General features: G+C 44.5%; 1 pseudogene; it reads left to right on the forward strand.

Annotated features, from left to right (window-relative positions):
- Positions 1–8,462: 8,462 nt before the first annotated feature.
- Positions 8,463–8,579, forward strand: LOC136658059 (5S ribosomal RNA; annotated as a pseudogene).
- The last annotated feature ends 5,192 nt before the right edge of the window (positions 8,580–13,771 follow it).

A 13,771-nucleotide genomic window follows, 5' to 3' on the forward strand; every position in this document is an offset into this window, starting at 1 on the left:
GATACAAACCCGACTGAATTCAGTGGGACTTAATGCCTATATAAGTTTGTGTACTATAGAATTGCAACCCGAACTTCCTGTTGCTTGTCTATTCTATAGCAACCAGCCAGGTATCAGCATTCTAGACCAGCATTCTCCCTCCCAAAAGAGAGCAACTTCCAGCAGTTCCACTTTAAGTATGACCCCTAATTAATCTAAATCACCTATTGATCTCTAAACTAAATCACCTATCCTGAGAATGAAAGGTTAGTTCAGGGTTGGGTTTTTTTTGCAGGAAAATACACAAACACACACAGCTGGGATTTTTATTTCAGTGCAGTATTTATTTTCAAATAGAATAGTCTTTTGCACCCTGAAGATCACCCCACATCCCTTGTAGTTCATCTCCACTGCTGGAATCTTTTGCTCATCAGCTTTCCTCTGACTTCAGCATTCAGATTCATGGAGAAATTGTCTCCAAAGCCTGCTAGAAAATGTCTGTACCCTTCCAAATTCTAGTTAGGCTCCCCAAACAGAGAGACTATTTAAATCATTTTGCAGACTTAAGCTGCAGCATAATAATGCCCAATCAGTTTTGCTCGTAACCAGAGTTGGGAAGATCAAATGCAAAGACACTCAAGATGCATAAATCCCAGGCTGTTATCATAGAATATGGCATGAAAGAAAAACACTAACCTGGCCTTTTGTGCTGCAATGTGTGATTTAGTAATATAAGGTGTGTGCCTACTTTAAGAGCCGGAAAAATAGATTGAAATCTATTACCAGTTCATCACTTCAATGATGAAATCTGATTTTTATAGCAATAATGTAATTCAATCTCATCACGGCTTTGGGGGGGGGTGCTTCGGTTAACAATGGATTCTGACTTGAGATGCTCAGAATCAAATTGGACTGCTGCAAAACAGTAAAATTGTGAAACGATGGCCCATGTCTGCATCTCTTTCTCTCTCCTTTATTTTTTCCCCTCCCTGCATTTTTGGACCAAAAGATTAATGTGTATTACAAAGTCATTATCAATTCAGAGGACTGTTTTGCCAAATTCCCAGTCCAAGCTTCGCCTGGAGAACATATACTTCTTTAAGCTAATTAGCTCCCTGCATTCACCCAGGGCCCTAGTTCAGCACTACTTGACGCAGCCACCACCAGGGTAGCTCACCTGTTCAACCTGCAGAGGTCCTCCTTCCTTCCTTCTCCTGCCAGCAGCTTCTCCAGCCACAACTTGGTCCTCAGCAGGTCATGGGAGAGGCAGCCACACACCAATCTCCAGTGTCTCCAGCAATCTCTGTTCCAGCAGTCCTCAGAAGTCCATTCACCTATGTTCATTAGTCAGTTAGTTCATCAGTCAGACAGCAGGTCCAGTAGTCCATCAACCAGTCTATTAGTTCATTTATCCATCAGTTTAGTTCCTGTCCTCCAAGTTCCTTCCTTTTACACCCACCTGCTCTATCTGCATCTTCCTATGCTTTCAATCTCTCCAAGCTCCTCCTTTTGACACCCACCAAACTCTCCCTTCTTCAGGTGCTGCTTTTATCCCTTAATGACCTGGTTGCCTCTAGTGGCTGCAGCTGTACAGCAGACCCACTGCTAGTTAGGGCCCCGGGTTAACCCTATGCTTGCTTGCCAGAGCAAGCAGCCACTGTTGACATCACACTCTATCTCCTTGAGGGATCATGCATTTTTCCATTACAACTGTAGGCAATCCTAGTGTGGCACAAGTTAAATTAGCCAACAAAGATTTTATTTACAATAGACCAGTGGTTCCCAAACTTTTTAGCATCAGGACTCACCTTTTTGAATGACAATCTTATCAGGACCCACCTCAGTTTACTGGGCTTTTAAAAAAGGAGATCTATAAAGAAATATTATATTTATTTATAGGTAATAATAACCAGAAAAAAAGACCCTCGCACATTTAACTTCCTGTACTTACATACCTTGCAAACTGCAGGAGCTGAGCTCTTTACAGGGTAATTAGCAGCTACAATATCTGATTTTTGGATGGCCAAAGGGCTTGAGGCAATTAGTTTTTTTATCTTTCCATCTCCCTGTGGCCACCCAAAAATCAGGCCACAAGCCACCATTGGGTCCCAAACCACTGCAGTTGACCCATGAAAGCAGGAGTGCACCCCCCCAGCACTGATTCTTTGCAGTTTCTTCTAAAATTAATGGGTCTGATTTAAAGTCAGTGCATGTTTGAATCAGGCCCAAGCTCAGTTATACATGTGGTTATGTGTGTTGGCAACCTTCAGTCTCGAAAGACTATGGTATCGCGCTCTGAAAGGTGGTTCTGGAAGAGCATCTAGTGTGGCTGAAAAGGCCAATTTGGGAGTGACAATCCCTTCCACACCGGGAGCAAGTGCAGTCTGTCCCTGGTCTGTATCCCTGGCTATGGGCCTTCCTTCTTTGCCTCAACCTGTTGGCCAAGTGTCTCTTCAAACTGGGAAAGGCCATGCTGCACAGCCTGTCTCCAAGCGGGACGCTCAGAGGCCAGGGTTTCCCACTTGTTGAGGTCCACTCCTAAGGCCTTCAGATCCCTCTTGCAGATGTCCTTGTATCGCAGCTGTGGTCTGTCTGTAGGGCGCTTTCCTTGCACGAGTTCTCCACAGAGGAGATCCTTTGGGATCCGGCCATCGTCCATTCTCACGACACGACCGAGCCAACGCAGGCGTCTCTGTTTCAGCAGTGCATACATGCTAGGGATTCCAGCACGTTCCAGGACTGTGTTGTTTGGAACTTTGTCCTGCCAGGTGATGCCGAGAATGCGTCGGAGGCAGACATGTGGTTAATAACCACTTCATTACACTTATGTAATAACTGTTAAAAATCAAATACCTCAATCAAGTCATTGGGTTTCTATTTATTCTTTCCTATGACAGTTATGCAAATTACTTATATGGCTGCTTACACTTGTTTGTGTTCTTATCTCATTAGCTACTTATAACAACAACAACAACAAAAACAAAGTGGGGGAGCAGACTTGATTGTTTCCCTTGGAATTGGTTTGCCATCCAGGTTCTTCTTTCCAACCCTTCAAATGGTCTTGTGCTATTTTTTTTCCTGAAACCAGTTGTGTTATTACAAGACCCATTGGACAATATGAATAGTTTCTGTTTGGCTACTTGAGAAATGTAGCTGTCTACACACACACACACACACACACACACACACACAAAATCAATTCCTCTAGCACAGGGGTCTCTAAACTTTTCGGCTGAAGGGCCGCATCAAATATCTGGCAGAGTGTCGCGGGCCGGGGAAAAAAATTAAATATAAAATTTAAATAAATACATTAGAGATGGAACTTAGATGAATGAATGAAATGAATGGGCTCAAATGTCAAGGATTTCTCCGAGCATCGACACAGCCCAAGAAATAAAGCACACACTTAAATGGACCCCCGTTCCCCCACTCTACAAGCACAACTCTGGTTGTGTTTGGTCAACTGGGCCAGAGACTCTCAGGAGTTCAAAGGCTGGTCAAGGGCCGCATAGAGGCTCGCCGCAGGCTGCATCTGGCCCCTGTGCTGGGGTTTGGAGACTCCTGCTGTAGTACAAGATACTGAGCAGAGACATCTAGAGCATTCTCTGTGTTTCATTTGGGCTGCAATCCTTAGCACACTTGCCTGGAAGTAAATCTCATTGAAATCAAGGGCAGAGCTGCCACTAGGGTTTATGTCACCTGGTACGAGAGCTCATTGCATCTCCCATGTGATGGACCTCCCCCCGTACCAGACCATAAAGAATAAATACAGAAGAAACAGAAGAAAGCAGAAAGCTGAGAGCTTTCTTAGGTGTAAGGAGAGCCTCCTCGGGGGTATATAGGCAGGGCAGTTCCAGTGCTTTTCCATGGACACCAATGGGTGAGTTCTATCTCACCTACCACCCCCAGACCACATGTCCCTGGACTGGCTCCCATGTCCCTAATCTTCCTGTTGTATTTGTTTACAATTGTGACATAATGAGAAAAACTCATTAAAATAATTTCATTAAATATTAACAACAAAAAAGAAAAAGAAAATATATTCACAAATGCTGTTTATTTTTTAAATCAATATGACATTTTATGTATGTTTTTAGTTTTTTATTTTTTTCTAAGCTGGTTCTCTGCACTGACAAACATGTTCCACGTTACAATGGTTCTGTCTCGGGAACAATTTTCAATTCTCATCTTCATTGGGAAGTAATCCTATCCAAAGAACGAGGAAGCATCTTCTCTGGAAGATTTTGATTTAAGAAACTTGGAGTAGATTAGGTCGTCTGGTTACTTATCACCATAATCCTTGTGGGATAGGGTGTCATAAATGTGTTGCCCCTGTGGAAATTGGTATATTTGTGCATAATTTAGTTCAAGAAAGGCTATCGGAATTGAAGCAAAACATTGCATATCTACAAGGCTCAGCACCGTTTCAAAGCTCAAAGTGGGATTGTTCTGAGAAAATTGGTTAAATGAACAGATGCATTCTGCAAAAACATTCCCTGCGAGGCTGGCTTTATTCCATATCAGAGATTTCAGTTTACAAGTAAATAGAGAGATTTTTCTCGCAGCAAAGCTAGAAACTCAAACCAAGCTGAGAATGAAGCTGTAATCTTCTGGCTCCATCACTGGTGATCAGTGGGTTATATTCCTTCAGGTCATTTTCTATTTCAGTTAATGTCAGTGACTCTCTGAAATTTTCCTCTTAAGCTTTGTCAGTTTCGTTGGGCTTCTCTGGATTCCTTACAGAGCTGTTGGAAAAGCCATTCCAGGTTCACCTGTAATCCTTGAGCCACAACAGAAACCAGAACTTCCTTCTTGCTTGTGTCTCCAAAACCTGAAACTGGGCAACCAGGACCTGCCTTAGAAGCTATGGGGCCCAATTGGAAACATTTTTTGTGGGGCCCCAGGTTTACAGCCAAGGTCTATAGCAGGGGTGCTCAATACGTCGATCACGATCAACCAGTCGATCGCGAGGCAAAATGAGTCGATTGCAGGCTTCTCTCCCATCCACGCATCCCTGGGAGTGAGCCCCCTCCTGGGAGTGAGCTCCCTGGGAGTGACGCATCCCTGGGAGTGAGCTCCCTGGGAGTGACGCATCCCTGGGAGTGAGCTCCTGTCCATGCATCCCTGGGAGTGAGCCCCGTTGACTCTACTGGGGCTGACTTACCTTTCCCCTGTTTTTGCACTGGTATGTGTGGAGATCTGCCCCCCCCCCAACTTCCATCTGTTGGTTCTGTGTGCAAGGGGTTTTACACTGGTCTTGCTGTGATGTCTATATAGAGATCTTCCCTCCCCCACACCTTTCCCCTGTTTATGCACTGGTCTGTATAGAGATCTGCTCCCCCCCCACTTGTATTGGAATCGAGGAAGATCTGGTGAGGAGGTAAATGTGGTGTCAGCAGTGGCCCCTTTAAGGGTAAGGCCTGGGCATCCAGCAGAGTGTGCTGCACAGCTGCAGCCACTTGAAGGCAATAGGACCCTCAGGGATATAAGAGCACCTGAGGCAGGAAGGGCTCCACTTATTTATATGAGTCAGCCTTTTCCTACATGAAGATCATTAAGTCCAAGTACCTTTCCACCATGACTGATGAATATTTGGAAGTGTGCTTGAGGCTGGCTGTCAGCAGCTACTGTCCGGAATATGCATCCTTGGCTGATTCACTTCAGTGCAAGTCATCAAAGTAAACTCAAGTAATTACAAAAAATGTTTATAGTTAATTATGTTGTGTTGTGCAATATTGGCTCATGCGGTTATGCAAGGTACACCAACATACATTGTACACATAAATGTTATATGTTATGATGGCGTGAACATTGTAAAAAAACTCTGGTAGATCTCCGAGCCTTGCTGGGTTTCAAAGTAGCTCTCGAGCCAAAAAAGTGTGAGCACCCCTGGTCTATAGAATCGATAGAATCTCAGAGACATAAATAACATTTATCATAGACTTTATATCTCTATGGGAGAATGGAAACTAATCAAAATGTATGTTTAAAAAGTGCATTAGAGTTAGTGCACAATCCTAACCAGGTCTACTCAGAAGTAAGTCCTATTTTGTTCAGTGGGGCTTACTCTCAGGAAAGTGTGGTTAGGATTGCAGCCTTAATGGACCAAATGGAACTAAGCATATTTTAATATAAAATTGCGTACAAGGCTATAGTAGTGCCGGGGGTGGGGCCTTAGACACAGGGCTCCATTGGGCGCAATTGGTTCAAGTGGTTTAAAGCCAACCCTGTGGGCAACTTCTCATACAACTCACACATCAAGAGTGAAATGACCAACCATATGTTGAATTCAGAGCATTACTAGAAAGAGAGAAGCAATATAATAGCAACAGGTCCTTTCCCTCTCCTTCCTAGATGTCCCAGAATCTGCTACGTTTCTTGCATGTGAGCAGACCAAATGACGGCTGAGCAACTCTGAATGGTGCATCGATCAGTCCGGTCTATACTTGGGCGCACAATCCAGGGCTGCAGCCTTGAAGGTGAACACTGCCGCAGGATGATGCGTTTAGCCTGCTCTTCCATAGCTTAGCAAAGGTGAATTATCTTGCTTCTGCCACCTTCTCTCTCCGCAGGTAATTTCTCCAATTTCTGTTGCTAACTCTTATGAAACCAACTATCGGTTTACTACTTTCCCCGAAGAGCAGTCCACTTCTCAGCCTAGTAACCTTCTGGCCTTCCTCTGTCAGTGACCCTGTGGCCTCAGCAAGCAACTAGAAAGAAGCTCTTACTCTCTCTAAGGGTCAAAACAAATGCAGTGCTCATTTTTTTCCTTAACGTGGAAGGTTTTAGTTGAGTAAATAAACATTCTCTTCTCACGTGCCTCTCCTTTTCTGTATTTTCATTCTCTCTTTCTGTGCCCTCTGCCAATTGACTGAACAAAGCACACCTCACTGTTTTGCCCTAGCCCTGATCATTCCTGAACATCTCTATATGCCGAGCAACCATACAGCCTGTGTGTTTAAATATTCGTTTAACTCAGGGGAGTCAAACATAAAGCCCGCAGACCTGACGTGGCCCTTGAAAGCTCTTTACCTGGCCCCATTACAGTTGGGCTCTCCCAAAGTTGCCCTTTCAGTAGCAAAACTTCTGCAGAGGTTCTGAGAGGGAGAAGGATGCAGTCCCTCGGTCTAAGTTCCTGCAGTCTAAGAACAACCAAAAATGCATTCCATATCTCGAAAAGCAGAACAAAAAGGAAGTCACCAAATGCCACTGGAACACATGCAGAAATGGGGTGCAAACATGGAGAAGGCCCTGTCCTATACTGCAAATGGGAGATATTTTGCATTTTTCAGTGTGAATTTTGGCTTCCCCCTTTCCTTGTAATTGGCTTACAATTTTTTTCCTGTTTTCATTCTGGCGGTAAGCTACCTTTGGAATGCCGCAGGCTAGAAAGGTGAAGCAAAATATGTTTTAAAATTTAACATAAAAGAATGGATGTAGAACAAACTCCTGTTCCATATGTGTCTTATTTGTTTGTTTCTGGAAACACAGGAGTGCTCCCATTCCATCTGCATATGTCAACCATATTATGGGCTCTCTGTTTTGCCAACAGTGCCGTGAAGAGTCTGTTCTGCAGCTCCGAGTTTCACAAATGTGTTGTGAATCAGACTGGAATTGCACAGTGTCTACAGTTTCAAGAACCATCCATGCACGTGCTTCCCATTGATGCATTTAGGGAAAGGACGGAGTGCTGTGAAAAGGACAAGAAATGTTCAAGTGAGGGACAGCATGGTTCAAGGGCCTACACTTCAAGGTTAAAGTGCAAGAAAGCAGTGAACATTGAAAGCAGGCAGCTGTCTTATGTATAGTTGGACCTCGGTACCCACAGGCGATCCATTTCCAGACCCACCCACCCCCACAGATATCGAAACCCTTGGGTAAGTGAATCTGCAGGTCTAGTCCTATATGACCTCCAGATGTGACTAGAGATGTTCTCTGGTCATGTCTGGCGGTGTTCCAAGGTCTGAATAGGCCACATGTGGCCTCTGTGAGCCTCAAAAAGCCCCCTGAACACAACCAGAGAACACCTTTGGTTGCTTCTGGAAGCTCAGGTCTGGCCCTTCACCATGGGTTTGGTACCTGTGGCGAGTTAAATCCACAGGTTCTGAACTCATGGATAAACAGGATGGACCTGTATGCAAAATGTGAGATTGACAGCCCAATCCTGATGAAACCCTGCCCTTCCAACCCACCCCCTGCATCAACCTATCAGCACCAGGGTGTCTTTGGTGGCAGGGTTGCACATAACAGCATGTTGAGTTTTATGGTGGTGGCCTGGTTTCACATGGTAGTGTGTCAGATTTCGCAACGCTAGAAAGGCCACTGTGCCCTCGCAACTTCCGAATTAGAACCTGAGATGTTAAAATTTATTCCCTGTATGAACAAGAGATATCCGTGTTCCTGAAGAATTGCAATGTGTGATCTAAAACATATCTACTCCTTGTTCTCTCTGAAGCAGTGATTTTCAACCTAATTTGTTACATGGCAGCAACTGTTACCCTGCACATGCCCGATCTCGTCTGATCTCAGAAGCTAAGCAGGGTCAGGCCTGGTTAGTACTTGGATGGGAGACCACCGGGGAATACCGGGTGCTGTAGGCTTATACCATAGTCTTTCGAGACTGAAGGTTGCCAACCATTTGACAAGGTGCTAAAATTGTCAAGGCACACCTTCAGTTTTTTGACAATTGACAAGGCTGTTGGTGGGGGGCTCACATTCCCCAACGGCCCTCCTAATAAATGACCCTCCCCCAAACTTCCACAGTGCACCTGCAGACCATTCATGGCACACCAGTGTGCCACAGCACAGTGGTTGAAGATGGCCACTCTACGGTGCAATCCTATGCATGCTCACCTAGGAAAGAGCTGAGTGGTTTAGGATAGCATTCCAGGAAGGTAGGGAACCACACAAACAATGATTTAACAGATTGTCTGAGTCTAAAACTATGTCTTCTGGAACTGTGCTTTCACATGGTGTCTGCGCTGGGCCCATATATGGACACAATACTGAACCAGCTCACAACCCTGTCTCAGATTGCTGGAGCAGATTCTGTGTAGTATTTACATGCACAGCACTAAAGTTTAAGATATCTTAGCATATTTGGCATCAAGGACAGTCAGGCACGCCTGCGCAGTTGAGCACACTCAACCAACCTTGAAAATATGTTGGGTCATTGAACTCTGTGCCTGTGAGCAGCAGAATGCTATGAAGGAGAATCTTATCTAGGAATGTGTTTGTGGTTAAGCTAGAACTAGCTAGTAGGCAGTTAGTATGAAGCAAAGTAGCATCCTTGTGGAAATTTCCCTATTACGTAACCTTATATCATGTGTTTTGAGACTTAATAAAAAGCTGGGTCAGGAGCTGGGAGACTTCACTTCACTTCTCCCTTGATTTCATTCTTGCTCCTGCTTCCAGCACTTTCAACCACTCTGAAACCTGTGTCTGTTGTCTAATTCTTGCTATGGCTTCTCTGCCACACCAACGCAGCATCTCAAGCTGCTCCTCAAGTAGCACCAAAATGCTACAATTCTGTGCTATTTAAATATGGAATTAATATCAGAAATACCAGGCTGGGCAGGCATTTCAGTACAGGCAGAAGCTATTAAAATGAGAAGTGACCGTTGAGAGGGTCTTAACATTAAGAAAAGGGCAGATTACTGCAGAGGAAATCAGAACTGTAAGTGGCAGGGGGTCTGAACAGCAGGATGGCAAAGAGCAAATAATGAGACCATATGGCCATCATTAGGTGCATCTGAAGGTTTTTTGCCCCCTCCTGGCACTCATATTTTATTCCTTGTCCTTTGTGGGTTCTTTTCCGTGTACGAATGACTCTAATTTAACCACCAAATCCACGCTAAGGGCATGCTATGTTTATAATAGAGAAAGACTTTAATGTGACCTGCTGGACCAGGTAACTGCAATGCACAAAGAAAGTGATTAGTTTAATTGTAGTTTAGGCTTAGGCTGAGATCCATTTGAAATCTGAATGCAATGTATCTCTTTAAAGTGGTAATACGTGCAATCTATTATATGTTTTAATAACCATGCAATTCTATACACACGTTCCTAGGAGTAAGCCTCGCTGAATACAATGGCACTTACTTCTGAGTAGGAATGCATAGGGTTGCACTGTTAGACTGCAATCTCATGCGCACTTTCATGGGAGTAAGCCCCAATGAACTTACTTCTGTGTAAACATGCACAGGATTGTGCTGTTAGACTGCAATTCTATTTCCCTGGGAGTAAGTGCCATTGATTTAAAGGGGCTTACTTCTGAGTAAACATACATAGGATTGTAAGGCTGTGAGACTCTGGTTCTTAAGAGTATGCCCAGTTCTTAGTAATGAAGGTGTCAGGGCTCATTTTGCTTATTCTATTTTCTTATGTTCCTTTACAGATGAGCAATATAAAGAGTGCTTCAGGCTCATATTGACCTCGGCTCCTGACCAGCCTAAATACCCTTGCATTTTTTCTTTTTCACTATATGGTATCACTGTATTTTATTATTAACAGGAATATTAACAGTATTTATATACTGTATTTAATTAGGGGACATCCACTAAAATTGAGTGTTGGGAGAGTTAGAACAGACAAAAGAAAATATTTCTTTACTCAGCGTGTGGTCGGTCTGTGGAACTCCTTGCCACAGGATGTGGTGATGGCTTCTAGCCTGAACACCTTTAAAAGCAGATTGGACAAGTTTCTGGAGGAAAAATCCATTACGGGTACAAGCCATGATGTGTATGCGCAACCTCCTGATTTTAGAAATGGGTTATGTCAGAATGCCAGATGCAAGGGAGGGCACCAGGATGAGGTCTCTTGTTATCTGGTGTGCTCCCTGGGGCATTTGGTGGGCCGCTGTGAGATACAGGAAGCTGGACTAGATGGGCCTATGGCCTGATCCAGTGGGGCTGTTCTTATGTTCTTATGTTATATGCCGCTTTTCAGCAAAAGTTCACAAAGTGATTTACAGAAGATCCAATAGCAGATGGCTCCCTGACCCAAAAGGGTTCACAATTTAAAAGGATGCAAAAGGACACCAGCACACAGCCACTAGAAAAGACACTGCTGGGGTGAAGTGGGTCAGTTACTCTTCCCATGCTAAATAAAAGAGCAGCGCCCACTTGCAAAAGTGCCTCTTTCCCAGTTAGCAGGGGCAAATTATTAATAAAACTCATTCTGAGGTTGAATTATTATGATCAAGCACCTAAGACCACTAGGTGCTATAAAAAAGATTTTAAAAACACAGCAAGCCCTGCCCAACCTTATAATTTAAGTAGTTTGTAAGTCTCTTCGCATTGACCGTAAAACTTTTGGTCCCTTATGGAAAAAAAAGAAAATTAAGAACCTTCATTCCTAGAACTGTAACTGCAGCTTTGTGGCTTCAGCTGGCTAGAAATGGACGGAAAAAATGACCTCAGCATCTTTCCAAAACGAGGATTAGCGCAGAGAATAGAAGGAAGTTCCACCCAATTTCCTATTTCTGGCTTCCCTGTCTGGGGTGAGGAGGACAAAAAGAGCTGCTGGATAGAACAAGAGGCTTGCAGGGAAAAGTGGAGAATAGCCGAAGCTTGGTCAGATGTGCTCTGGCGCTTTGAGGCAGACAATCCTATGCATGTCTACTCAGAAGTAAGTCCCATTAGAGTCAATGGGGCTTACTCCCAGGAAAGTGTGGATAGGATTGGGCTGCCAGTCTGGTAAATTTGGTTCTGTGAAATCAAACATCTTATGTGGTTGTAGATGTTTTAAAATGCATCAAGGTCAGGGTCAGGTTCTTGACATTTTCCAAAAGTCACCCTTCACACGATTCCTATCCTTCCAAACACCAAAGTGCAAAATAAGAAGAAAATGAGTTTTAGGTCTTCAGTATTTTTACAGGAAAATCCCCACAGATTAATCGGTAGTGAATTTCCTATGAGTAACATCAGTGGAGTAGCTAGAGGGGGTGCAAAGCACTACATTTTGCAGGTGTCTGAATGCACCTGAATGCGATACAAGGACATCTGCAAGAGGGATCTGAAGGCCTTAGGAGTGGACCTCAACAGGTGGGAAACCCTGGCCTCTGTGCGGCCCGCTTGGAGACAGGCTGTGCAGCATGGCCTTTCCCAGTTTGAAGAGACACTTGGCCAACTGACTAAGGCAAAGAGGCAAAGAAGGAAGGCCCATAGCCAGGGAGACAGACCAGGGACAGACTGTACTTGCTCCCGGTGTGGAAGGGATTGTCACTCCCGAATCGGCTTTTTCAGCCACACTAGACGCTGTTCCAGAACCACCATTCAGAGCATGATACCAGAGTCTTTGGTTGCCAACAACCAAGGTTGCCAACAACAAGAATGCACCATGCAAGCAACCCCTTCCCTTGGAGCCAGGCATTTGTCTCCGTTTTGCTCCTACCAAATGGCTCTGAACCATTTGAGACCTCCGAACCCAGAAGTAACTGCTCATGACTTCATCACCAGTCACTTCCAGGAGCCATGTGCTGCTTTCATAGTGCAGGGGGGCACTGTGGGTCACAACAGTTTCATAACCTCTGCACTATCCCCTTCAGTCAATGCTCAGTGATGGAAGCTGGGCAGCGCACTCCATTCATCTATGGAGGCTACAAGGAACCAGGGGAAGGAAGTGGAATGATTAAATTAAACTTCAGTGTATTTTTTAGGATACAGGCATATTTAATTAATTTCCACAACAAGAGGCAGTCTGACCATGTAATTAATTATAAGTTAAATATGTCATTTCATTCCACGTTGAATCAAATTTCCTCCAATCTGGTACCCTACAAACTTGAAATTATGTTTCTTTAAAAAAAAAAAAAAAAAAAGCTTAATCAAATTAAGCCTATGGGCTTCATTAATGTAATTGGCTAGGTGCTGAATGCCTGTTACACATTCTAAAGTTTATGAAAACAATACAAAATATTAACCCACGTGCTTTGTCGCAAGTTTCCATCCCGAGCTCAACACTGGAAAAGGAAAAGAAGCCACATTAGGTGAATGTTCTGTCTGCCTTCCAGAAAAGGCATGATTTGTGGCTGTCTGTGGAAGCTCCAGGCATGTGTTGTGCAACTAAGGGTGCAATCCTAACCCCTTATGTCAGTGCTCTCCAGCACTAAGGGCAATGCAGCTTTGAGGTAAGGGAACAAACATTCCCTTGCTTTGAGGAGGCCTCCGTGAGTGACACCCAACTGCAGGATGCAGCACATGTCCCATTGGCACTGCTATGCCAGTGCTAGAAAGCACTGACATAAGGGGTTAGGATTGCGCCCTAAGGGAGATGCCTACACCATGGAAGGAAAACATCTGGAGAAAGATGGCTCCACTATAGAGAACAATATTCTAAAGACTCTCACTGGGCCTAGAACAACCTACCTGTTTAAACCACCTTGAGTAATATTTGACAAGAAATCTGAAGAAAAAAAGGCAGTCTATAAATATAGTAATAAATATGTGGCCAGAGTGTACAGTCAGCCAACATATTTCCTTTTGGCCCCCTTATGCACTGATGGAGGTCTAACAATCCTGAAGAGCAAGGGTGCCCAAACCCCGGCCCGGGGGCCACTTGCGGCCCTTGGGGGCTCCCAAGCAGGCCCACAGGGAGCCCCCAGTCTCCAATGAGCCTCTGGCCCTCCAGAGACTTGCTGGAGCCCATGCTGGCCTAACACAACTGCTTTCAGCATGAGGACGACTGTTCGACTTTCCACCTGAGCTGTGGGATGAGGGCTCCCTCCATTACTTGCTGTTTCACATCTGTGATGCAGCAGTGGCAGCAAAGGAAAGGCTGGCCTTGCTTTCTG

Source organism: Tiliqua scincoides, chromosome 7, assembly GCF_035046505.1.
Source record: "Tiliqua scincoides isolate rTilSci1 chromosome 7, rTilSci1.hap2, whole genome shotgun sequence".
Lineage (NCBI taxonomy): Eukaryota > Metazoa > Chordata > Lepidosauria > Squamata > Scincidae > Tiliqua > Tiliqua scincoides.